This window comes from Felis catus, chromosome A3 (assembly GCF_018350175.1).
Source record: "Felis catus isolate Fca126 chromosome A3, F.catus_Fca126_mat1.0, whole genome shotgun sequence".
Classification (NCBI taxonomy): Eukaryota; Metazoa; Chordata; class Mammalia; order Carnivora; family Felidae; genus Felis; species Felis catus.
The window spans coordinates 7,722,876-7,748,720 of record NC_058370.1 but is presented as its reverse complement, the minus strand read 5'-3'; the positions used below and the strand labels follow the sequence as shown (position 1 = coordinate 7,748,720).

At 41.5% G+C, this 25,845-nt stretch overlaps 1 long non-coding RNA gene across 2 annotated transcripts in view; it reads left to right on the top strand.

Annotated features, from left to right (window-relative positions):
• Nucleotides 1–25,845, top strand: part of LOC123384261 — a 249,943-nt gene that overhangs the window by 153,643 nt on the left and 70,455 nt on the right. For both annotated transcript variants that reach the window (XR_006595041.1, XR_006595042.1), the window contains exon 3: nt 9,529–9,663. This is a non-coding gene — a long non-coding RNA (uncharacterized LOC123384261). The remainder of the gene's footprint in view (nt 1–9,528; nt 9,664–25,845) is intronic.

The window sequence follows — 25,845 nt, the reverse complement described above, 5'->3', positions numbered from 1 at the left end:
GGCAGTCACTATTCAATTGGCTCCATCTGCCACATTAATTCTGGTCAGATTCAAACCCCCTGAATAGACAGCAGGTGTCAGATAGAAGTGAATGTTTTGTGTGTTTGTTTTGCTTTTCTCTTCCCCGTCATATTTCCAGGGTTATGAGTCTGAAGATAATGCACAGTGGAATTACAGAAATGTGTTCCTATAGGAGAGATTTAGAGCATATTAAAAAAATTTTTTTTTATTACGTTTCTTTATTTTTGAGAGGCAGAGAGAGACACAGCATGAGTGGGGGAGGGGCAGAGAGAGAGAGACACAGAATCCCAAGCAGGCTCCATGCATCGAGCTGTCAGCCCAGAGCCCAACGCGGGGCTCGAACCCACGAACCGTGAGATCATGACCTGAGCCGAAGTCGGACACTCAACTGACTGAGCCTCCCAGGTGCCCTGGTTTAGAGCATACTTTAAGGAATTCAGATTCACTCACGTCTGAGGCCTAAAGATATAACTTTTGTATTCTGAAACCCTGCACGTGGGGAGCACGGGGTCTGAATGTTCAGAGGTTTGTCTTCATTCTGTTCTTGATGCATGAGAAGGAATAATATGCAACTTCTGGTCCTTTTTCTTCATTTGAACTTGGTCTCTGTTGTGCAACAAGAATATGATAAAGATCAGAAATTAATTGACAAAGAATCCTAAATTATAGCAGTATGGTTCTAAAATTACAATGAAATACAAATATGTGGGCTCTGTTCTCTGAGAGGCAGTCTTTGCTTTTGGGAATGAGTATAGCGATGTGCGTATCTGAAGGTAGGAGAAAGGCCACATTCTTCTCTACATCCTAAGTGCCTAGAATAGGAACTAGCACACTAGCAAGGTAACGGGAACCAAGATGGTGTAGCGCTTACTCTGTGTCATGCATTGTGTAAAGTCCTTATGTGTATATATGAATTAATTCACTCATTGGAAGAATCACTTCTTTGCTGCAGATGCCCTACCCCCCAACTGCCCGCCTGAATTCACTGTAGGCTACCACAGACAGCTTCGATCTTAACTCCTGGTACCTGCAACTCTTCCTATCTCTCTGTTTTCTCCAGTACCCTGGGAGTTTGCTGGACCAGGAACATGCTCCACTCTCGACCAGTGGGTGATGGAAAATAGTGAATAAATGGCATAGCCTCCCCAGGCCCCAGTGGGGCTAGCAGATTCTAAGGTGTGTTTACGTGACTTCTCAGAGGGTCTCCTGGAAGTTCAGCCCGAATGCCTACAGCTGGAACTTGCTCATTGCCTCGTGTTGTATTGATTTTTTTTCCCTTTCCCTGATTTGCACCCTTTATTTCCTCCACATTCTCACTGTACTTCCTGGGATCTCCTCCCAAATAATCTACCTGCAAGTAGGTGGATTTTTCAAATCCTTGTTATTTTAGGGTCTACTTTTGGAAGCACCAAAGTTAGACACTCTTGCTTTTAAAGTTTTTGTGGCATGAATGAACAAATGAATGAGTGAATTTCAGAGGTACCTAACTTTCCCAGGCCAACCAGAAAGTGTCCCGTTTTCCATAGATTATTCCATTAAGGTAATGTACTCGGTTAGTAATAATACAGCTGCGGTTGTTAATGAAGCAGTAGGGAATTATGTTTAAGTAGAGACACAGGAAGGAATAAGCTAACTGAATGCAAAAAATCGTTGGAAGAACCTGGGTTCATTTAACAAAATTTGAGTCCTATTGAACTGCTGCTGAACATTGGCTAGCCATTATCGCCCAACCTCATTTTTCTGTCTGTTCATATTAGCAAGCATTGAGATAATTATTCAAGACAAAGGAAGGCTTTTGTATGAAATGACAGACCATTGAGAGAAAACTAAACACAATAATTGGGAAGATTATTTTTGATTCCTTTGAGTTATATTGAAAAATGACTCCAGAATTGTTTAATGAAGAACATGTATTCACCATTTACCTTTTGATTTTGTATTTTGGACTAAGGCCAAGTAGGTTAATCGATTATTGATTGTATGTTATTGATTGTTGATTTTATATACTTATTGTTGCTGAGAAACTTCAACCTCACTTATTTCATTCTGCTCCCAGAACTAAACCGATGATTTTAAGAGTTATTTTGGTTCTCTTAGTTTATGGAAACAACAGTAACAGCCATCAGAAATTACGTAGGCTGGCTGTTAATTGCCATGGATTGAGGATCTCCTATGTGCCACGTACTGTTCTAGACATATGCTTCCTAATTTAATTACCATGGCAACCTATAGAGGAAAGTTTATTTGTGCTCATTTTACCAAGGAAGAAAATGAAGCTCAGAAAGAGGCAGGGTAATGTTTCTAAGTTCATGCTCAAAGTAGAAATCAGATTCATTTTTGCCCACAAGTCAAGCCTGTGCTCCTTCAGCTAAAGTGTTAGGGCTTGGAATTCCTGGGAGAACGAAGACCTCAGAAAGTGTTTGATTTCACTGGAGGACACCAAGCATTCTCTGGCACTAAGAGCATATCAGAACTCAGAGTTGGTGGTGAATTCAGAGGTGAGGTGGTGTTCCTAACCTGAATAAAGCCCTCGTAGCCCTTCATTTCCCTCACAACACAATCCAGGTTTCTTAAGTTGGTTCCTAAGTCTTGCTGACATCTGACATCTCTGTACTTCTTCAACACTTTATTCTATACTGTCTTCATGGCAGCCAAAGTGAAATTCTTTTAGTTCTCCAAAAGGCACAGTGCACATTTCACCTCTGGACTTGGCCCTGCTGTTCTCATTGTCTGAAACGTCTCCCCTGTCCAATTCTTCTTTGCCTAGCTAACTCCTGTGTGTGTGTGTGTGTGTGTGTGTGTGTGTGTGTGTGTGTGTGTGTATTATTCAGGTCTCCAATTAGATTTCATTTTCTCTGGGTAAGACCTCTATCTCAAATTCCCCAGGGCCCATGCCCCTCAGCCAAGTTTAAATTAACTTAGGTGTTTCCATAGCTCACTGATTTATCTCTGGGATCCAAAGGGAAGGATACTTGTATCTCTTTCACTAGGCAGTGAGCTTCATAAGGGAATGCTACCACATTCCCAGCAGCTCACAGGGGGTTTAGCAGATAGTTGACCCTCAATCATTATTTATATAGTAAATGTATAAATGAACATGATGAAAAAATCTAAACAAGTGGGTAAAACAATAGGTCTTGTTGATAGAAGGCCACTCACTGGGGAAACTCTGGCTGGCTGGGGGACTAGTCAACGAAACTCTGTGTACATGTAAAGAGTGGTGAGAGTCCTGCAGTTCCCTTCAAACTGATATAGCCATGGCATCTGTGCCATATGTTTAGACATATAGGAAATAGACACATGACCCAAAGCTAGCCAACCCATTGGATGGTCAGTGGCCAATCAGATTCCCCTGCTTGAGAATTTGAACCAAGAGAAACTGAGTAATCAGGAAGCGGGAGGGAGGAGGATTGCCGAGAGGCATTGGCATGCCCTTGGGGCCATGGAGGACCACAGATCACGTGGAGAGTCAGGGATGGAATAGATGTGAGAGAGAAGACGTACACCTCAAAAGAAGAAACCATTCACTGAGATTCATCCATTGATTCAGCAAGAATATATTGAACTTTCTCTACATGCCAGCCCTTGTTCTGGGCTCTGGTTAGATAGCTGCGAGCTAAACATTTCAGTCCTGATCCTTACTGAGTTTTAATTCTAGCTGGGGAAACAGGTAAAATATGTCACATGCTAGATGGTAGTAAGACCAAGGGAGACAATGCAACAGGGAGGGAAGGTAGGGAAATGGAGGTGGTGGCAGGCTTTTAAGAATGGTGTTAAATGGGTGCCTGGATGGCTCAGTCAGGTAAGCCTCCAACTTCAGCTCAGGTCATGATCTTGCAGTTTGTGGGTTCGAGCCCCGTGTCAGGCTGGGGAAGACAGAACTCCTAGTCCAGTTGTACTGGAATTGTCTCTTGGGGACAGGATGGACTTTGAGTTAGCATCTGGCATGGGTAGACTGAACAAGATCCTCTGTGGGGAAGTGGCGTTTACCATTAGAAAATTCAGTTTATCTTGTGAAGAAGAGACATGGAAAAAAAGTTTCTAGGAGGTTTGTTCCTCGTCTCCAGAATGTAGCAAATTTATGGCACTTTCTGATGAAGAATCAAAGCTTTAGTCAGGATTTGAACCAGTGACTCCTGGGACTGGCAATATCATTAAGTCAGATTGAAATCTCCTTAAGCCAGGTGCTTAATCCATTAAATCCAGTCTTTAGTTTGCTAAGCTACCTTTCTGTGCCTGCTTAGGGAAATGAAGTGTGTCTGCTCCCAAAGGTTTTCTCAAAGTCAAAGCCAAATGGAAGTCGGATGCCCCTGCAATCTGCTGTAAGGAAAGGCATGAATTCTTTGGTTCCACAGGAATTTGACTGTGACAAAGGCCTGAAGAAGTGCAGCCGCCTGGGTTTTAATTTGGTTTAGATCATTGCTATTTTCATACCATAATGTAGAGCGGTGGTATTCACTGGATACGGAGTTAGGGAAAGAGAAAAACCAAGGATAATTCTACTTTGGTCTTTAGAACTCATTGTTCAACCAGCATGCACCCCTCCCCATGACTCTAGGCTTTTACAAATTTTGAAATTTTTCACCTGACAGGTGGTGAGTATATGCTGGAATGGTGGTGGAGGTTGGAATCACAAATTCCAACATTTTCAGGAGAGCCTGCAGCTAACATAGTAAAGCAGTAAGATAAAAGAAAATAGATGCTCGGTTACAAAGTGACATTATCTTCTAAGCACAGTGGGAGTCCTCACAAAATGCCCTCTCGCTTCTACAATGTATGCTAGCTAGTTTCAGACAAGTATGGTGGGGTTCTGAGTTCAGCTCCTAAGACCGACTCTCATTAGCGATGTGACCTTGAGCTTTCTGAAGCCTTTGTTTCTTTATCCATGAAGTGGGCATAAATCCTTCCTCAGAGTATGGTTGTGTAGATTCACGGGGACAAGACTTGGCAAGTCCTTACATGGATGGAAATGAAATGTGAGTTTAAGGAATCACTCTGCCTGGTGTTGATGAGTGTGCTCCACTGAGGAGATCACCCGGTGGAATTTTTTTCTTACCTTTTTACTTCAGAGTGCTGAGCACTGCTAGTGTTTGTCTGTGTCCCCATCTCATTGTCATTCTTTGTCACAAAAGACCAAAAATACATTAGCATACAGTATATCTTCCCTTAATAAATGATGAAATACTCATAGTAAAATCTGCTAAAAGCTGGGACACCTGGGTGGCTAAAGGTCTGACTTCAGCTCAGGTCATGATCTCACTGTTTGCGAGTTCAAGCCCTGCGTCAGACTTTCTTCTGTCAGCACAGAGCCTCTGTTCCCCTTTCTCTCTGCCCCTCCCCTGCTCTCTCTCTCTCTCTCTCTCAAAAATAAATATTAAAAAAATTTTTTAAAAACATCTGCTAAAAGCAACATGCTTTACTAATTAGGACTCAGGTACTATAAACGCAACTTAAAATGTGTTTACCATTTAAGGGGCACCTGAGTGCCTCAGTCAGTTGAGCGTCTGACTTCGGCTCAGGTCATGATCTCACGGTTTGGTTTGAGCCCCGCATCGTTGTTGGGGTCCGAGGATGGAAGCCACTAAGAGCAACGTTTGGGGTGAAAGGGGATTGTGGATAATCTGAGCTGACAGGATTCCCGCTGACTGCAGGCTGGGGTGACCACGCATCCCCTGGGGGACGGCGAGGACGACACCCTGATTAGGAAGGATGGGGGGCTCTGGATAAACTGACTTCGCAGGATTCTTGCTGAAATTGGAAAATGCAGAGAGGAACATGAAAGCCTGAAAGTCAGGCCGCGTTGGAAAAAGCTCAGAAGAGCCTAAGTAGAGCTGGTCATGGAGAGCATCTCTGTCAACCAATACTTGAAGAAATCCAGACCTGCTTCCCTTCTGGAGCTCACGTCATTTCATCTGCGTTGAATCTCCCTGCCTCTCTCTCCACAATTTTGTCTCTTCCTACTCTTTTTTCTTTGATAATTTCATTACCAAGTGGGTTTACTCTCTGTGCCCGTGGGGTGGTTGTCCTGTCCCCAAAACTTGGGCTTTTTTTCATGGCTGCTTTTTACATGACAGTCTCTTAGGTGCAGCCACAGGAGGAGACACGGGAGAGGCTCGGGAAGACAAAGTTTATTATACTCACAGGTCCCAGAGAAGGGGTTACCGCATGCCATACAGGCCACAGGGGAAACAGCAGGTGTGGGTCAGGTTTCAGAAGACAAGAGGGAGGAGAAAGCCAAGGCTGGTGCTCATCTTGGGATTTCTGCAGCAAAGCCAAAGCAGGGAAAAGTCAACACTTTAGGACTGGCTGGTTTGAATGTTTCAGTGGAGCTTTGGGCTGCGACGCTGGTCCCCAGTTGCCTGGCAGCTGGCCCTGGATGATTAAGGCAGAACAGTACTGCCTCCTTGGGTGTTCAAGCCACACAGAGGAGGTCTGGTTCTGGATTGGTTTACATATCAAAGGCAGGCTCCAGGCTGGCCCCTTGCTATCTCTAAGAGGTGTCTGGCTCTGGGAGGACAGTCGCTCTCCAGCTGGAAAGGTTCCCCCCCACCCCACATGTCAAAAGCTGGAAAACAAACACACACATCAAAACGTCCTAATCCACAGAAAAATTGAAAATATGTAAACAATATACTCCTCCTGTTTTCCTATTTGGAGCTCAGTAGGCTTTTGTGGAAGAGAGGAAGGATGAGTAAGTAGGGAAGGAAGTGAGGGAGGAGAAGAGGCCCCCGTCAAGTTCTCCAGCAGGTGCAGAATACACTGGAGATGTACTTCCGTGTAAAACTGCCCACAGTCCATGTTGCAGACTTCGAACAACTGCAAAGAAGCCTGTTTGGTTGCCTGTTTGGTTTTGTTTGAGTTTTTCAAAGACTTGGGCTACAGGTAGAACTTTTTCATAAGGACTGTTCATTGGGACCCTCGTTAGAAACATATAGTGACTATAATCTAAAAAAAATGTTGGCTTTTTTTTTTAAGAAATTGGTTGTCATGTTGATATTATAGGACTCGTTTTGCATCTATCTCATCTCTAGTCTGAAGCCCCGATTTCTGTTTAGATTACACTCATGCAAACAGGGTAACATCTGAGAACATGTTCCCAGAGGGGGAAGAAGTTCTCTCCCTCGGCTTCACAGACCATAAAGAGCTGGTTTTCGAATGGTGTCTAATCTTTAGCCACTCCATTTCTTACCCTCCTGCAAATACGTGCCCAAAATACCCTTTGGTGAATAGTAATGCAATTCAAATGACATCTAATCAGACTATTCTTCTCATAATTGATCTGATATTTTCAGGGATGTTTCTTCATCTTTAAGGATGCTTTGTAGCAAGGGCTCTGCCTGTCTGTTTGGATTAAATACGAGAAATGGAAATATTAGCTCTTAGATAACAGTAGATTAAAAATCAGAAATCAGATAAAATGCAAATGATGGTTCCTTTTTAATTTGTTTCTTTGAAAAAAAAAGATTTTTATCACGGCACAAATAAAACTTGCGTGTGTAATTAAACACATTATGTAAAAGGAGTCTGTCTCTCCAAATTGTTTCCTCTTAATGAATTGCAGACGTGTGTATTTGCTTGGGGTGTTTGGCCTGAAAAGTTTAAAATAAGACTGGTACAATTTTATTTTTTTTTTTGTTTTTGTTTTGTTAAAGTTCAAGTGAAGGTTCTCACAGCACACACAGGAAAGAGGTGGAACCTTGGTTGAGATTTGTGCTTTGTTGTATTAATTACTCCTTTTATCTGGGAAGTGGTCGGCATTTAAACTTCATTTATATTCTGATGATATCCATGCTGGCATTTTTCTTTGGAATTATTCTTCTTTCCCCTCTGTGATATTGGGAATGAGAGGATGGCTCAAGGCAGTAGCCACAATAGGGGGTAGGGGAGGAAAAATACTTTTTCCTCTATGACTCAGTTAAGCTTCTGACCCTTGATTTTGGCTCAGGTCATATGTCACCGTTCATGTTCATGGGATCGAGCCCCACACTGGGCTCTGCGCTGACATCTTGGAGCCTGTTTGGGATTCTCTTTCCCCCTCTGCCTCTCCCCCACTCATGCTTTGTCTCTCTTTCTCTGAATAAATAAACTTGAAAAAAGATTAACAGGAGAAAGACAAACAGAAGTTTAATAACACGAATGCCCCCTGTATACATGGGAGAGACCTGGGAAAATAGGCTCCCCAAAGAGACCCAACTCACCACCTCAAATACCTTCTCCTGCTATAGACAAACAACGATGTTTGGGGGTGGGGTATAGGCCAGATACGGGAGGTGACCAGGAAAAGCACAGTCAACAAGGGTATGGCTATTAGACAGGTTTAAGTTGTCTCCTCCATCAGTTAAGAGTTTCTAGGGATTTAGCGTCATCTTGTCCTTCTGGATATTGAGCTGGGAGACACCCTCACAAAGGGAGATTTCCCTTATTCATGTAAATCTCTCTTACAAACGGTAGCTTCTATTTGCTTTTCCAGAGCTCTTCTGATGTCTTAAGTTTCTTAAAACCAATCAGCCTAAAATAATCCTTATGCCAGAGAGGCATATTTGGGGGTGACAAATTCTGCTTTTCTTCCAGGGACGTATCCTTGGTTCTAGGTGAATGGTAAATCACTTCGGGCACTTGGGCCTCCTTCTTCTGTACTTCTCTCCCGTATCTGACAATGCCAGGGAGGAGAGAATTCTGGCCTACTTCAACAGAGGGAGGAAGAGGGGTGCCTGGGCGGCTCAGTCGGTTACACATCCACCTCTTGCTTTCGGCTCAGGTGGTGATCTCAGGGTTCATGGGATCAAGCCCTGCATTCGGCTCTGTGCTGATGGCGTGAAGCCTGCTTGAGATTTTCTCTCTTTCCCTCTCTTCCTGCCACTCCCCCTGCTCATGCTCGCTCTCTCTCTCTCCCTCTCTCTCTCTCTAGACATTTAAAAAAAGAGGGAAAAAGGAAGCTGGCAGACAGACTCACACACACACACACACACACACACACAGGTAGAATAGGGCAAAAGGAAAAAAAGACAGAAATGGTGGTGGGGGTGGTCAAGGAAAGAAAAAGAGAAGAAAAAGGAAGGATGGGGGGAGGAGGGAGAAGGAAGGAGAAAGGGGAGTGCTCCCAGTAGGGCAGAAAGAACACGAACTGGACAAGGACACAGAGAGGGAGACGAACAGACCCAAAGAGAAAAGAGGAAGTTTTTTGGAGGCCACTGGGCCTTGAGAAAGCCTCTGCCAGGCCCCCTTCAGAAGGCAGTGAACCCAGCCGTGCATCCAAAAACAAAACCAAAACCGTGCAAAAACCCAGTCTCCTCCGGCCTGCCTCTGAGTGAGTGTTATCTGACAAGACACACACGAGGGCGCCTGGGTTTTTCTTGCGGGGACAGGTGCCCGTGGAAGCTTGAGGGGGCTGCCCAGCTTCAGAGGCTGGCGGTCTGCACCCCCGCCCCCAGCCTTCCAGCGCCCCCCTCTCGTCTCCCATTTCCCAGGACTGGACTTAACTTCCTTCGTCTTGTGTCTGTCTGATAGCAACCAGATTGGGAGTCCTCACTGGCTGCGCTTTGGCACGTGACTCAGACGCGCGCCTTGTGACTTCGGCGCTGGGAGTTGCTCTGTCATCTGCTAATGGGAAGACACTGGTACCCCACGTCCCGGATGGATGCGGTAGGTCGAGTACTGACTGTGGCTGGCCCACGGCTTTCTATCTAGAGAAATTACTCCGCGTGCATGTTGGTTTCTTTCTCCATCTCACCCACCTCTCCTCGTTACCCATAGTCCTCCCTCCTGTATCTGCTCTGGAATATTTAGCATGGTTGTGGGATTTTAACGCTTTAAAGCTGCAGGGGGGCTAATGTCACCAAAGCTTAATATCAGTCTTAAAAGGGTCCTAGCTTCAGAGAGATTTGGAGGGAAGGGCAGACCACTTTGGAGTCTGCGTCTTTCCTTATTATCTTGCCATCTCCCTTCCATAGCTTCTGGTGGCCGTATGATTGGTAATGACTTCCCTGTTTTATCTTCTGTCATATCTGTCGCTTCAACTAATAGGTTTCAAATTTCTCCCCGTGCCTTCTAATCCCTGCTATAAGACTTCAGTCCTAAGTCTATGCAAAGTTTAGAAAATGTAGAATCTCAGGATGCGTTGTGGACTTACGAGATGAGAAAGGAATGAGGTCCTAGAGGAGACGGCTGTGGCCCCTTCTCTTGTCGTGGAAAGACGTTGGGCTGGGGGAAGACAGGATCAAATATTGACGTATTGAGGCCTGGAGAATTCCAGCGAATTGCTCTGTTGACTCAGGTTTGAACCAGTCAGGAGGTGCTACCTAATCGCATGATTTGGTTGATGCCAAATTGTTGATAGAATCTCCCCGGGTTCTTGCCGCCTCCATGTATCCTATGTTATTTCAGGACCCCCATGAGCCATAGCAACCAGGGTAATGAGCTATGGCTCTGATAACCTGCAAATACAGTTTTATTTACTGATGATTTTATATGTCTTCTCTCTCATAACCAACCGGCCAACTCACCGTGAGTAAATGCTGTATTTTTATTGTTCCGGAATTTTCCATAGAACCGTGCAGCTTTTAAGAGCACATCAGGGACTCGATAAATACCTGTTGATTGACAGCTGATAGCATCACTTCTTTGAGATCTAGAAGCAACCATGCAAATGGGGTTTGACAAGATTACTGCAGCCCCACCCCTGCCCCATTTATATATAATGTTCAGGTCTCTTATGATAAAAGATCTTTAAAATAGTGTAATTTTTACCTTGCCTTTTAGAGACTTCCTGACAGACCTGTTTTCTGTGTAGGCATCTGTATTCAGGATATATAACAGAATGGAGCAGGGGAATTAGATTTTTGTTTCAACCTTGTATTTTTTATGTGTTTCATGAAACAAGTATGTAAATATTTATAGGCTAAAGGTTGGTTCCAAAATTCAACACTTTAAGGGAGAAATTAATGTCTGGTCTTGTTCATTCTGGTAATTTTCCAAGGCTATTAAACTTGAAACAGTCTCTCTGAAGGTACTGGTGTTTAAGCTATTTGAAAGGAATCGGGAGGCCCGTGTTAGAGAGGGCACATTCTCTATTGTGAAGCCCGGCTCTGTGTAATGAAAAATCAAATTTAAATATAAAAAAAAATTAATTCAGCCGTGGCAGAAGACGGAACTCACTGCTCAGCTGTGGTATACTGCTAACATGCAGTGATAAGGTTTGGTGATGAGAAATATTCTCTAGCCTAACCCGGGTGATTCTTTTGTTGCTAAATAGAGACTTTGGAGAAGCACACTTGTGGAAATATTCTGAATAGGAAATGCGTCTGTTCTGATCCTGTCTAAATAAACAGTTTGGGTGCATGACTAGTGTTGTCCCAATCAGCTTTGTTTATGTGGCTGAGCCAGCTGATGACGGGCCCTGACTCAGGGATTGGATTTTACAGCTTTCATCTTCTACTTTGCCACATGGCATTGACAAAGATCAGGGAATTTTTCCCCATAAGGAGAATACCTCAGCTGGGTGAAGCCATTATAATAAATATAGCAATTTGAGATGAATGAGAAAATCAGAGTTAATGAGGCTTGCAGTCGCATGGAGAAAATGCAATTGCTCATGTGATAGGAAAAACACACAAATGTGCACACACACGCTCTTGTAACCCCGCCTACCTCTGCTTTCTTGATTCATCATCAAAAGATAAAACGAAGCTAAACACCCAGTGATATTTGATTCCCATGGGCCTGTTGTTTAAAGTTTTCATTTGCTTCTAAGAAACAGACAGCTAGAGTTATAATTCTGTTGCCAACACAATTCACTAAGTTTCATTTTTTGTTTTTTAAGCTATCTATATGGGTGATTTAAAATACCCTCTTAAGGGGCGCCTGGGTGGCTTGGTCGGTCAAGCGTCTGACTTCGGCTCAGGTCATGATCTCACGGTCCGTGAGTCCGTGAGTTCGAGCCCCGCGTCGGGCTCTGTGCTGACAGCTCAGAGCCTGGAGCCTGTTTCCGATTCTGTGTCTCCCTCTCTCTCTGCTCCTCCCCTGTTCATGCTCTGTCTCTCTCTGTCTCAAAAATAAATAAACGTTGGGGCGCCTGGGTGGCACAGTCGGTTAAGCGTCCGACTTCAGCCAGGTCACGATCTCGCGGTCCGGGAGTTCGAGCCCCGCGTCAGGCTCTGGGCTGATGGCTCGGAGCCTGGAGCCTGCTTCCGATTCTGTGTCTCCCTCTCTCTCTGCCCCTCCCCCGTTCATGCTCTGTCTCTCTCTGTCCCAAAAATAAATAAAAAAACGTTGAAAAAATAAATAAATAAATAAATAAATAAATAAACGTTAAAAAAATTAAAAAAAAATACCCTCTTAATCAAGAAACGGAACACATGGTTTTGGTGTTATCATTACATGCCCATCTTCAGAAAAGTCCCCCTTACAAATGTCAACATGAATGTCCACATGCTATACAAACTGGAATTCTAAGTTATAGTGGCTGGCTCAACAATGCAAAAAAAAAAAAAAAAAATCAATGGATTAATCTGGTTGATTTCACATACAGGACTGCCAAGATACAGGTTTGATTGAAATTTTCCCAGGAACTGATTTGTTGACCTCATGTAGAATTTTAATACTGGTCTATGCTAACCGACTCACATTCCAGAAGCATTCTTGGGTCTGTTCTGTGGTTACGTCAGCACTCTTGGAGGGTTCCCTCAGTCATTACCTTGCAATTTGCTCAGGTATTTTACCGCATCTGTAAAGGGCTGGTGGCTTTGATTATACTTAAAATATACCTGTGAAGGGAATGACTTCAATGCCAACTTTATTGATGGTTTCATCTGCCATTTTGAAACACGGTATCCAGTAACATTTTTCAAAAGCACAGATTTATAATTTGTAATAGGTGTTGTCTTAGCTCTCACACTATATTGATATGGTATTTGGGCTCAACTGACCAGCCATCATATTTCCCCACTCATTATGGTGGAGAGGTCTCACCTGCACTGTTTGGGCAGCCAGGAGTGTGCATTCCCATTTCAGCAGTTTAGTTAGGATACCAATAAACCTGTGGGCCAATGAGAGAAGGGGAGGGTAGAGAGAGGGTGGGAGAGGTCAGTTAACTATGTCTTTTAAAATCTGTTGAACAAGTTGACTGTACTGGAAGGTTAGAATTTTAAGATTAGAGAACTCTTTAATGTCCTATACTACAGGGTTAGTTAAGATGGGCAAATCAAAACCAAAATAAGAAAGCTCAAAAATTAAAATCAAAGCAAGCTGACAGTTTCTCCATGTTCACCTGTAAGAAGGAAGACTAGGGCATTGTGTCGAAAGTTCTACTGAGGGGAAATTATGCACAATGGTCCTTAAGGGGGACCTAGGGTAGAGGAAGTTTGTCTGATTGTTTGATTTTGGTGTGTGGGGAGAGGTGGGTAGTAGAATGCTGGAATTAAAGTGTCTTGGAAAAAGTCCATGTGACTGGGGTCAGAAGAGGGCAGGAGGGAGTTGATTGTTCTTTTGTGTTAACATATCCGTACCCAGTGGTATGCTAGTAAATGTTTAACCAGTGGCTCCTTGACAAACCTTGTATGCAAGTATGCGAATAAATGAGATCATTATAAACATAAAGCATATTTTTGCAGCACATGATATAAGAAACTATACTATATTCTTTATTGTAAATTCCGTACAGGCAATTGATTCTCACAGAATATTTTCCTTAGTTTTTGCTGAACTCATATCTCTAGTCAACTTATGGTTGTAATTGATCTAGAAGTGTAGTTACAGTATGAATGTTGACGGATTATTTTTTTTTGTAGGGTGGAAGTGAAAAGTTGAATGCATAATGTTGTAACTTCACTTATGCATCAATGACGTAAGAAACTTCTTTGCTGAACTGGATAATAGTTTTGAAAACTGGAAGGGTAATGCCTCAGTTTTTGTGCTGTGTATGTGTGTGCGTGCGCACGCTTGTGTGTTTTGTTCTTCACAATATAATGGCTATGGGCATTAAGTTTAATCTACATTGTCAACATGTTTTCTGTCCATCACTTTCTTAAGTCTGGAAATCCACAAGACAGTAAGTCAAGACATGATTTGTAGCATTTGCTAATTTCCGTAGTATAAATTTTCTCATCTCTGACTTCAAGCCTCTGATATGAGGGCACTGAATGGGGAATCAGGAACACATGGGAAGTAGCTCAGTGTCATATAGAATTTTCATCATATGGGTAAAATAGACATAAGTAAAGTCAGCATAAATTGTAGTAAAACGAAGTGAAATACTAGCAAATGATCATCTTTACATATTTGTCATCTTTGTACCATACTTTATTTAATTGTAACTTTATGTTATTTACTTAAAAATTTTTTTTAATATTTTTATTTATTTTTGAGAGAGAGAATGAGAGAGAGAGAGAGAGACAGAGCATGAGCAGGAGAGGGGTAGAGAGAGAGAGGGAGACACAGAATCCAAAGCAGGCTCCAGGGTCCAAGCTGTCAGCATAGAGCCCGATGTGGGGCTCGAACCCACGAACCACAAGATCTGAACTGCATGATCATGACCTGAACCGCGTGATCATGACCTGAGCTGAAGTCAGCTGCTTAACCGACTGAGCCACCCAGGCGACCCTATGTCATTTACTTTTAAATAATGTTTGCGTTTAACAACCAGCTTGCAAAATTTCCATCAGCTAACCATCAGCTTTTGCAAGCCTGTTCAATCCTGCTCTGACACACTGCTGCCCAGACCCCCATCCTGCTCAGCACCCTGAGGACAGTGACCTTCATGGCAATGGCTGGGTGATACTTTCTGATTTAAATAAAGTCTCTTACACCAGTGCTTAGCTCTAATGCACCAGAGCTCCCTGCTACCACAGATCACAGGGGTTGGACAGATGAGAATAAAAAGCAGTAACTGGGGTCAGTGAAAATCAAAGGTCTTCCCTAAGTTTGAATCTGGACTGAAGATAGCCTGTCTCTCACCAGGAATAGTCACATGGCTTCTTTTTTGATGACAGAGCCCCAGTAACAACAGAGAATTAAGGTGAGCTCCCAGGACCGCTCCCATCAAACCGCATCCCCATCTAAACGGGAGACACTTGGAGTCAGACTGAATTCCACTTAGGAAAATAAAAATAATGTGACCTTTCTCCCATCAGTTACAATAGAGTAGAATTCATTCCCTGTAGACCCACCACGATGTTTTAGGATGAGGACAGCCATCGAATACAAAAGCATGCTCTGAGAAAGGGAGTAAGGGCATCACAAGACCTTAAATAAATCAACAGAGGTTTCGGGTTCCTCTAACTTAACTCTAAATGCTTTCAGCTAAGTTGACTGTAAAAAGATTGCATTAGAGTTGTAATATTGTTTTAATGCCCTGCATATACCTGCCGGCAGATAAAGAAGCTACATCGAAATACAGTTGATTAGGAGAGTTGCACAGAGTAAGGAGAAGTATCAGCCTGCTGCTTACAAATACTTTTTAATAGAATGTGGCTCTTTTAAACTAGGCAGGTAGTTTGAATCACACAGAAGTATTTATAGCCTCTCCACCGTCTCAAATATTCTAGTTGAAAATGTCTCCATTTTTCTTTAAAGAGTCTCGGGTATCACAGTGTATCCTTTAAATATAGCCATTCATAGACAATATTCAAATGACACTTCTAGTGTGACCAAAGTTCCCCCTGGCTCGTGGGACTGTGCTCTTTCTGTTGAGAATTTGCACCGCTGGACATAGGGTCCTTCCTCATTTACTTTGGAATGGCTCGCCATTCAGTTAACACACAGTTTAAAATTCAGAGCCAATTGTATAATAAAACCAGAGGAACACAAAAACTATGGAAAATCATAATGAAATGCTGAAACAAGTTGAAAGATCAATTGAAATGGTTGTTTATGCCAAAAGCCCCTGATTATTTTAAAGTATCTTAATTGGCTGATTGGATTCAACACTCGAGATTTTCTGAAAAAATAATTTATTCAAATCAGGTTGTACTTGTACCTGAAGTGAATTCAGGCGTATATAAGCTACTTTAATGTTAATTAACTAGTTTTGCCCAGTCTAAATATAGGATGTTTAATAATGTATCATGATGTTGGCATATAGTCAAGACCTGATCTAGACATGGCAACAGAGTATCCACACCTAGAGGGCTTCTTATCACATCTGAAGACATTTATTTTTTTACATAAACTTTTATTTGGGAATAACTTTAGATTTGCAGAAAAATTGCAAAGTGAGTATGGAGAGTCTCTGAATACCCTTTGCCAGCTTCCCCTAATGGTAATATCTTATTTAGCTATTGTAAAAATTTTAAAGCAGAGAGGTAAAGTTTGGTATTGTTATCAACTAAATTTTAGTCTTTATTTGGCTTGTCACCTCCTTTTCCGCTTTATCTGTTCCAGGATTTAGTCCAGGATCCCACACCGTATGTATCTATCATATGTTTATATTCTTTTCTGGTCTGCGCAATTTTTCAGATTTTCCTTGTTTTTCATGACCTTGACAGTTTTAAGCAGTACTGGCCAGGTATTTTGAAGGCTTTCTCTCATTGTGGATTTCTCCGACATTTCTCCATGTTAGACCAGAGTTACGATGTTTTGAAATGAATTCCATAGAAGCAATGTGTCCTTGTGACATCATATGGAAGGGGTTAAATGAGATCAACATGAATTGTCCATGGTGCTGATGACCGTGGTCATTTGGTTGGGATGGTACCTGCTAGGGTTTTCAGGTGCAACATTTCTATGTTACATTGTCCATTTCCATACTGTGTTCTTTGGGAGTGAGTCACAGAATCCACTACACCAGCAGTGGTGGTAGTTGAATTAAGTTTCATCCCCTGGAGGAGGGAGTATCTGCACATGTTTGGAATCCTTCTATAAGGAAGATTTGTCTCTTTTTCCTCTGGAGGAGTTTTAAAAGTAAGATTTCGGGGCGCCTGGGTGGCTCAGCCTGTTAAGCGTCCGACTTCGGCTCATGTCATGATCTTGCAGCTTGTGAGTTCGAGCCCCGCGTTGGGCTCTGTGCTGACAGCTTGGAGCCTGGACCCTGCTTCGGATTCTGTGTCTCCCTCTCTCTCTGCCCCTCCCCTGTTCATGCTCTGTCTCTCAATAATAAATAAATGTTAAAAAAAAGTAAAAAAAAAAAGTAAGATTTTATAAAGTCACTTGTGAACTGGTTGAACGTGACTAAGTCCACACTTAATATTTAAACTTTTGACAACTTACACGTGCTGATTCATTTTAGAAGTCACAGAGGAACCTCCAGACTGTTTTCCAGAGTGGCTGCACCAATTTGCATTCCCACCAGCAGTGCAAAAGTGTTTCCCCTTCTCTGCATCCTCACCAACATCTGTTGTTTCCTGAGTTGTTACTTGTAGGCACTCTGACAGGTGTGAGGTGGGATCTCATGGTGGTTTTGATTTGTATTTCCCTGATTGTGAGTGATGTTGAGCATCTTTTCATGGGTCTGTTTGCCATCTGGGTGTCTTCTTTGGAAAAGTGTCTATTCATGTCTTCTGCCCATTTCTTCACTTATTTGTTTTTTTTGGATGTTGAGTTGGGTTAAGTTCTTTATAGATTTTGGATACTAGCCCTTTATCCGATATGTCATTTGCAAATATCTTCTCCCATTCCATATGAAGGTTCTTCAAAAAATTAAAAATAGAACTACCCTATGACCGAGCAATTGCACTATTAGGTATTTATCCAAAGGATACAAAAATGCTGATATGAAGGAGCACATGCAGTGCTATCAACAGTAGGTAAATTACACAAAGAGCTCAGATGTCCATCGACTGATGAATGGATAAAGAGGATGATATATATACACGTGTATATATATACACATTTGTATATATATATATATACACGTGTATATATATACATATATGTATACACACACAATGGAATATTACTCGGCAATCAAAAATAATGAAATCTTGCCATTTGCAACAACATGGATGGAACTAGAGTGTATTATGCTAAGCGAAATAAGTCAGTCATCGAAAGACAAATATCATAGGATTTCACTCGTATATAGAATTTAAGAAATAAAACAGATGAACCTAGGGGAAGGGAAGGAAAAATAAGATAAAAAAAAGAGAGGGAGGCAAACCACAAGAGACTGTTCAATACAGAGAACAAACCGAGGGGTGCTGGAGGGGAGGTGGGTGGGGGGGATGGGCCAAATGGGGGGTGGGCACGAAGGAGGGCACTTGTTGGGATGAGCACTGGGTGTTGTATGTAAGTGATGAACCACTGGGTTCTACTCCTGAATCTAGTACTACACTGTATGCTAACTAACTTGAAATGAAATAAATTTAATAATTATTAATTTTATAATAATAAATTATTAATAATAATTTTACTTTTTTAAAAAAAGAAGTAACAAAGACAATAAAAATAGTACAGCAGGTAGGATTAAGTTCCCAGATTCTCTTTGTAAAGGGTCTCATGAAACAAATTCTCTAATTTTACAGTTTTCAGCCTCCAAACCATTTCGAATGCACATCGCATATGAGTATATGCACCTCAGCAAATGTTTATTCATTTATTAATCATATGTGTGCATTACTGACCTAATACATTATGTACATTGGGAGATGTGTAAAGCGAATTTAAAGAATATGCTAAAAGTCTAAGTATAAACAGAGCAGTGATTGCTACTATTTGAGCGCTTAGTGTGGTTGCCAACATTTTCCTAAATGTGCTTGCAGGATTAATAAACTCGATAGTAACAAAAAACCTGTGAAGTCAGAACTATTGTCATCTACTTTCATATATGAGGAAATTGAGACAGGAAACACGAAGTGCTTTGCCTGAAGTTGCAGGACTGATCAGTGATGGAGGCGGGGTCGTTCACGCACAGCCTGTACAGGAGTCTGCACTCTTGACGGTGAACTTTGCGGGAAGAGCTCGCATTTCTTTTGCCACCTCACCTTGACACGTGTGCAGTTCCTGCTCTGGATTCCGTGCAGTCCACCATCGAGACCATTGGAGTTTTATATATTTTTTTATTTTTGAGAGAGAGAGAGAGAGAGAGAGAGAGAGAGAGAGAGAGAGAGAGAGAGAGAATCCCAAGCAGGCTCTGAGCTGTCAGCGCAAAGCCTAACATGGGGCTCGAACCATTAAACCGTGAGATCGTGACGAGCCGAAGTCCAATGCTCAGCTGAGTGAGCCACCCAGGCACCCCTGAGACCATTGTTTTAAAGGATGTATCCAAGGCATAATTCAGGACCTGTGTTGATTTACTTCTGTGTGTCCCACGTTGGTTTTGCCCAACGCTTGTCTGTGCTGCATTGCCCATTTTTTTTCACCAAGGCTCTTGGGGAATGAGGTTTACTCTTTTCCTGTGCCCTTGATGGAGACAGGGTCATGGGAGATTTTGCTTCACTTTCTTATCTCCTGGAACAGCTGTCTCTTGCTGCTGCCCTGTCTCTCTAACGCGAACCTGTGGGAGGGATGCCTTGTTCATTCATTAGTGCCTACTATGTGGCGTGAGCACCACTTGGTTTTATACTGTGTGCTGGGAGGAGAGAAGGAATTGCATTACTGCGGTCGTGGGGTAAAAAAATCTATCTCTGTTAGGGACGCGAACATGAAAATGATTTCAGAGAAACTCAGCACTGTGGAGGCTCTTTCTATATCCTGCCTTTAAATATCTCCCAGGCAACAGTTCCTTGGATTATTACCGTGGAATCACTTGATGGCCAATATTCTGTGGTCCCATAGACTCATACTATTTTTTTCTTCTTAACATAAAATGTGTGCTGCTTTTGTTTATGAAAGACAAACATAGCCCTTGGAGAACATTGAGATATATAGAAAACATAAAAAAGAGATTAAAAAATGTCCGTAAACTTTTTCCATCCAAAGATAATTCTTATGAATAATTGGAGGCATTTCTTTTCAGCCTTGTTTCCATACCAGAGAAGTATGTATATATGCATCTATGTGCAAATGTATGTGTATGTTTATATGTACTTTCTAACTTGTAATATGATAAATTGTGTTTTCTTTTAAAAACAATTTGTCAGAACTTGGTTACGTTGGTTAAATTTTTAACCTGCTTTTTAACTGATTCATTAAATCCACTTTTTTTTGCGGTTAATTTATTTCAGTGTGATATTTATGTATTTTTCCTGTTTTTCTTGGTTTGATTGTCGTCTTTCTGATTTCTCAAGTTGGATTATCAGTTGATCTATATTCACTGTTAGTTATTAATAACAGCATGTTGTGCTGTGGCTTTTATCTCTATTCCATTTTGGTCTAATGCCATCAATTTTCATGCGCTTTATTTTTAGTGGAATTATAACAAGTTGGCTACAACTATGGCTTTGATTTCCTCCTTAACACAAGTATTTATTAGATAAAAAGATTGTTGGTTTTTTCGATTTCATCTTTTACATGTTTAAAAAATAAACTTCAGGGGTGTCTGGGTGGCTCAACTGGTTAAGTGTCCGACTTTGGCTCAGGTCATGATCTTGCGGTTTGTGAGTTCCAGCCACACGCCGGGCTCTGTGCTGACAGTTTGGAGCCTGGAGCCTGCTTCAGATTCTGTGTCTCTTTCTCTCTGTCCCTCCCCTGCTCACTCTCTCTCTCTCTCTCTCTTTCTCTGAAAAATAAACAGTAAAAAAATTAAAAATAAATGTTATATTTTAGCATAGTTGTAGATTTACAGCAAAGTTGGGAAGGTACCAAAGTTCCTACATACCCCATGCCCAGTTTTCCTGTTATTTACATTAGTATGGCATATTTGTCATAATTAATGAACCAATATTGATATAGGTTGAATTAAAATCTCTAGTATTGTGCAGATTTCCTTATTTTTCCTTACTGTACCTTTTCTGTTCTAAGATCCTACATTAGATTAAGTCATGTTTTTTTTTTTTTTTAGTTTTCTCTTAACTCAATAGTTTCTCATGCTTTCCTTGTTATTAATGACTGAAAATTTTGAGGAGTATTTATCAGATATGTTGAAGAATATCTCTCAATTGAAATTTGATTTTTTTTCTTTTCCATTTTTACAGTTAGACTGGGCTGATGAGTTATTGGGAGAGAGATTACAGAGATAAAGTACCATTCTCATCACATCATATCAAGGGTATAGACTGTGGGTATGATTTACAGACTGTTGATGTTGACCTTGACCACCTGGTTGGAAGTAGTTTTTGTCAATTTCTCCCTGTTAAAGTTACCCCCGCCCCCCCCCCCCCCACACACTTTGTACTATACTCTTTGAAAGAAAGTTACTATGCACAGGCCATACTTAAATAGTAGTGAGTTATGCTCCACCTCATTAAGGACAGTGGATCTACATAAATTATTTGGAATTCTCCTATCCAGGAGATTTGTCTAGTATCCCCCGTGTATTTATTCAATCATTTATTTATATCAGCGTGGACTTACAGATATTTTTCTAATATTATGGGTCATAATCCAATACTACTTTATTTCCCCACCTTGAATTTCCAGCTTTAGTTGTTGGGATCCCTTCCAGTTTTCTCTTGTGTCCCTTTGACGTCGCCATTATTGTGTTTTCCTTTACTTGTGTGTCTGTTAGCGTTTCCTCACTTTCCGGTTCTGCGAGATGATCCAGGCTCCGCCTTGTATGTTCAGTGCCCCAGTTCTAGAATCAGCCATTTCTCCAAGTAACTCTGGTCCCTTTTATCAGAGAATAGTATTACAAAACAAGGTATCAGTGCTTGGTGTACTCATCGCTACTGGGGAACCCTCACGTATAGGACTTCCCAGCAGACTTAGTAAGGAAGCACATGTGAACATACTAACTCAGGTGCATATATGTTGTTAAAAGAGAAACTGAGGCATGTTAAGCATTTTAAGAGTTTATTTGAGCAAGAATCCATTTGCATCAGGTAGCACCAAAGTGGAAGTGATTGGGAGCCCTTCACCAATAGGAGCTGGGGAGAGACTTTGTAGAGAAAAGGCAGAAGCAAAGTAAGGCAGCTGTTGGTTGGCTATAGCTTAAAGCCTAGGTGGCTGTTTGTGATTGGTTGTCCTTAGCATTTCAATTCTGGAATCTCAAGACATTTATAGGCTTGGATTCTGGTTCCCTTACACAGGCCACCATGACATTAGAGCCACAGCAGTCCAATGGCCTCCTTGCTTAGTTAATTTAAAAACATATATAAAAAATATTTATAAACGTATCTGGATTAAGCTAAACATGAGTTCATAGTGATGTCTCCAGTTCTTGTCTATTACTGCAGGGATCATTTTAGCCCCTTCTTTTTGCTCCTCTGTGTCCGCTCCAACAGGGAGAAACCAGGCCTCCATCACCCACCATTCAGTTACTTAATTGTTCAGCTCCACGTTACATGTACAGAGGTGTCAGAATCGCTAGCCTAGTCGCGTGGGAAACGACTTTATCAACTAGAATGGAGTGCTTAGATACAGTGGCTTTTTTGCCTGTGATCTGACAGACCTCACTCATTTACAGAGTTACTTTGGTTTGCACCCTTGCCCCTCCTCACTTCAATAATACACGTTTGTAGTAGTTAGATTCATTTTTCACATTAAGCATTCGGTCCTCTAACCTTTGATCTCCTAAGTGACTTTTTGTTATAACTGCATACAGTAAGTTTCACTCTTTGTATACAAAGTTCTACGGGCTTAAAAGATGTGTAAAATGGCCACCATTTCAGTGTTAAAGAGAATAGTTTCACTGCCCTCAAATATCCCCCTGTGATTCCCCTATTCAACGCTCCTCTTGGTTCCAATTCCTGGAAGCCACTGATATTTTTATTGTGACTATAATTTGCCTCTTCCAAAACATGACATAAATGGAAGTATACAGTATATGGTCTTTTCAGACTGGCCTCTTTCATGCAGAAATATATATACATAAGGTTCATCCCTGTTTTTGCAAGGTTCGGTAGCCCATTTTTCTTTATCGCTCAGTAGTATCCCATTGTTTGCATATACCACGTTTACCCATCCACTTACTGAAGGACACCTTGTTTCTTCTAGTTCTCTGCAGTTATGGAGAAAGCTGCTATTGGCACTCATGTGCATGCTTTTGGGTGGACATTTGTTTTCAAATCCTTTGGGAACATCACTGGTACATCATATGATAAGATTGTTTAGCATGGTAAGAAACTGCCAAACTGCCTTCCAAAGTGGATGTGCCATTTTGCATTTTGACCAATAGTGAATGAGACTTCTAATCATTCCTTATCCTTAACAGCAGCTGAGGTTGTCAGGTCCCCCCCCCCCCCCTTCTAATAAGCATGTGATGGTATCTTGTTACTTGAATTTGCATCTCCCTGGGAGAAAGTGTTTTCTCCCAGCCTGTGGCTTCTCTTTTCTTTTTTTCAGTCATATCTTTCCTAGCTTAGAAGTTTAATTTATCACATATTTTTTTCATGGTTCATGCTTTTGGTGTTGTGCCTAAAAACATCGTCTAATCCAAGATCACATAGATTTTCCCCTGTGTTTTCTTCCAGCTTTAGTGTGGTTTTATATTTTACATGTTGGTCAAGGGTCCATTTTGGGTCAATTTTTATATAAGGTTTCAGGTTAATATCTTTATTTTTTTTTTGTATGTAGATAGACACATAATTGTTTCAGTACCATTGTTGAAAGATTATCCTTTCTCCAATGAATTACTATTTGACCTTCTTTTAAAATGTATAATTTTATTGTGTTTTGATCAGGTATCAATGATAGTTGGTATGCTTATTTAAAAAAAGTACCTTGAGATTTTCTTTGTGGCCCGATATATTACTTTAAACATTTAAAACTGCATTCTTTGTAGACTGCAGTTGTAACTCTTAAAATGACATTATTAATTATATTATTTAAATTATTAAGGTCTTGTTGATGTTTTTTATCTGCTTTCTTACCTGTCACTTAGAGCTTCTGGCTATTTATTTTTGATCATTTCTCCTGTATTCTAAAATTCTTCTTTATCTATTTTGATGACGGTTTTGTATCAAAATTTCACAAAAATATTGTTTCCTACCTGTGTTCATCACTGTTACTTGCCTACCCAGTATCTATTTTCCCTTTTTCCCCTTCTAGATGCTAATTTTCTTTGGGAAGGAAATGGGTCCATCTTGAACGAAAGAAAGAACCATATATCCCGGCATCCCTTGAACTCCGGGATGGCTCTGTCATAAGTATCAGGCCAGAAAACATAGGCCCAAGTCAGCTGGGAGTTTTAAACATGTCTTTCCTAGTATACGTAGCGTCTCTTGGTCCTCATCACGTTTTCTTTCTTCATCCTCTTTGAAATGCACATGGGAAGCAGGAGAGGAAACAGCTCTGCATTACAAACAGATTTCCTTCTTTTCTAGGAAGTTGTTTCTCTTCCTCCTGTTTTGAAATGTCATCTTCTGCATATTCTTTTTATAAAAAATTTTTTTAATGTTTATTCATTTTTCAGAGGCAGAGCACAAGCAGGGGAGGGGCAGAGAGAGAGGGAGACACAGAATCCAAAACAGGCTCCAGGCTCTGAGCTGTCGGCACAGAGCCTGACGCGGGGCCCGAACTCACGGATGGCGAGATCATGACCTGAGCTGATGTCGGACGCTTCACCGACTGAGCCACGCATGTGCCCCTGCGTATTCTTTATTACTGTCTCTTGCCATTGCAGGCATGTGTGTGGGGGGTGTGGGAGGGGAGAAGGGAGGAGGGGAGAACCAGGGGGGGAGGAGAAGAAGCAGAGGCAGAGAGAGAGGAAGAATTTGTTGTGTCCGTTCCCATGTTTTTTGATCTTTCTCTTTATATTTTATTCTATTTTAAATTTTCCCTGAGCTCTGCAAGGAATTCATAAGCTTGCCTTCTTCTTCACAGATTTCTTTGTCATCTCTAATCTACTCTCTCATAGATAGGAAGTTGCATCCAGAGCAATTTGTATTTTAGCAGTTGATGTGGTCCCAAAGCATGCAAGTTAAGAGAGCAACCTCAAGGAATCCGGAAATTGCATTCCAGTCCCAGGTCAGCTACTAGTTCTTTTCTCTTGAGCTACATTCCTAACATCTACTGATTGTTTTCTCACATGTAAAATGGGTATAAAAATCGTACCTCTTAATAGGGTTTGGGGAGCATTAAATGAGAAACTGCATACAAAGTCCCAAAGGCTGTGCCTGACTTGTGTCAAGCCCTAAATACACATTCTTGTCCCATACTGTAATTCTGCAATTTATGGTTTTGTTTAGTAGTAATTGGAAGGGTAAGAGAATCATAAAGTTTAATACTTCCCAAGTAAACAGTTAAATTCTTCTGATAAGATCAAATGCTAAATATTCCTACTCATTAAAAACATAGTGATTCAGGGGCGCCTGGGTGGCTCAGTTGGTTAAGCGTCCAACTTTGGCTCAGGTCATGATCTTGCAGTCTGTGAGTCTGAGCTCTGTGTTGGGCTCTGTGCTGATAGCTCAGAGCCTGGAGCCTGCTTCAGATTTTACGTCTCCCTCTCTCTCTCTGACCCTTCCCCGCTCACCCTCTGTCTCTGTCTCTCAAAAATAAATAAACATTAAAAACATGAAAAAAAAAGAAAGTCGTGGTCCAGATTTATCCATCAATGTTCATAGCACTATTCACAACGGCAAAAAGGTGGAAAGAATCCAAATCTCCATGGGCAGCTGAATGGATAAATTAACTGTGGCATATACATACAATGGGATGTTATTCAGTCTTATAAAGGCATGAAATTCTGATGCGTGCTACAACATGGATGAATCTTGAAAATATTTATGAAGTGAAAGAAGTCAGAAACAAAAGGACACACAGGGAAAGATTTCACTTGTACCAGATATTTAGATATTCATAGAGACACGAAGATGAACGTGGTGGTCAGGGGCGGTGAGGCTGCAGGGAGAGTAGGGA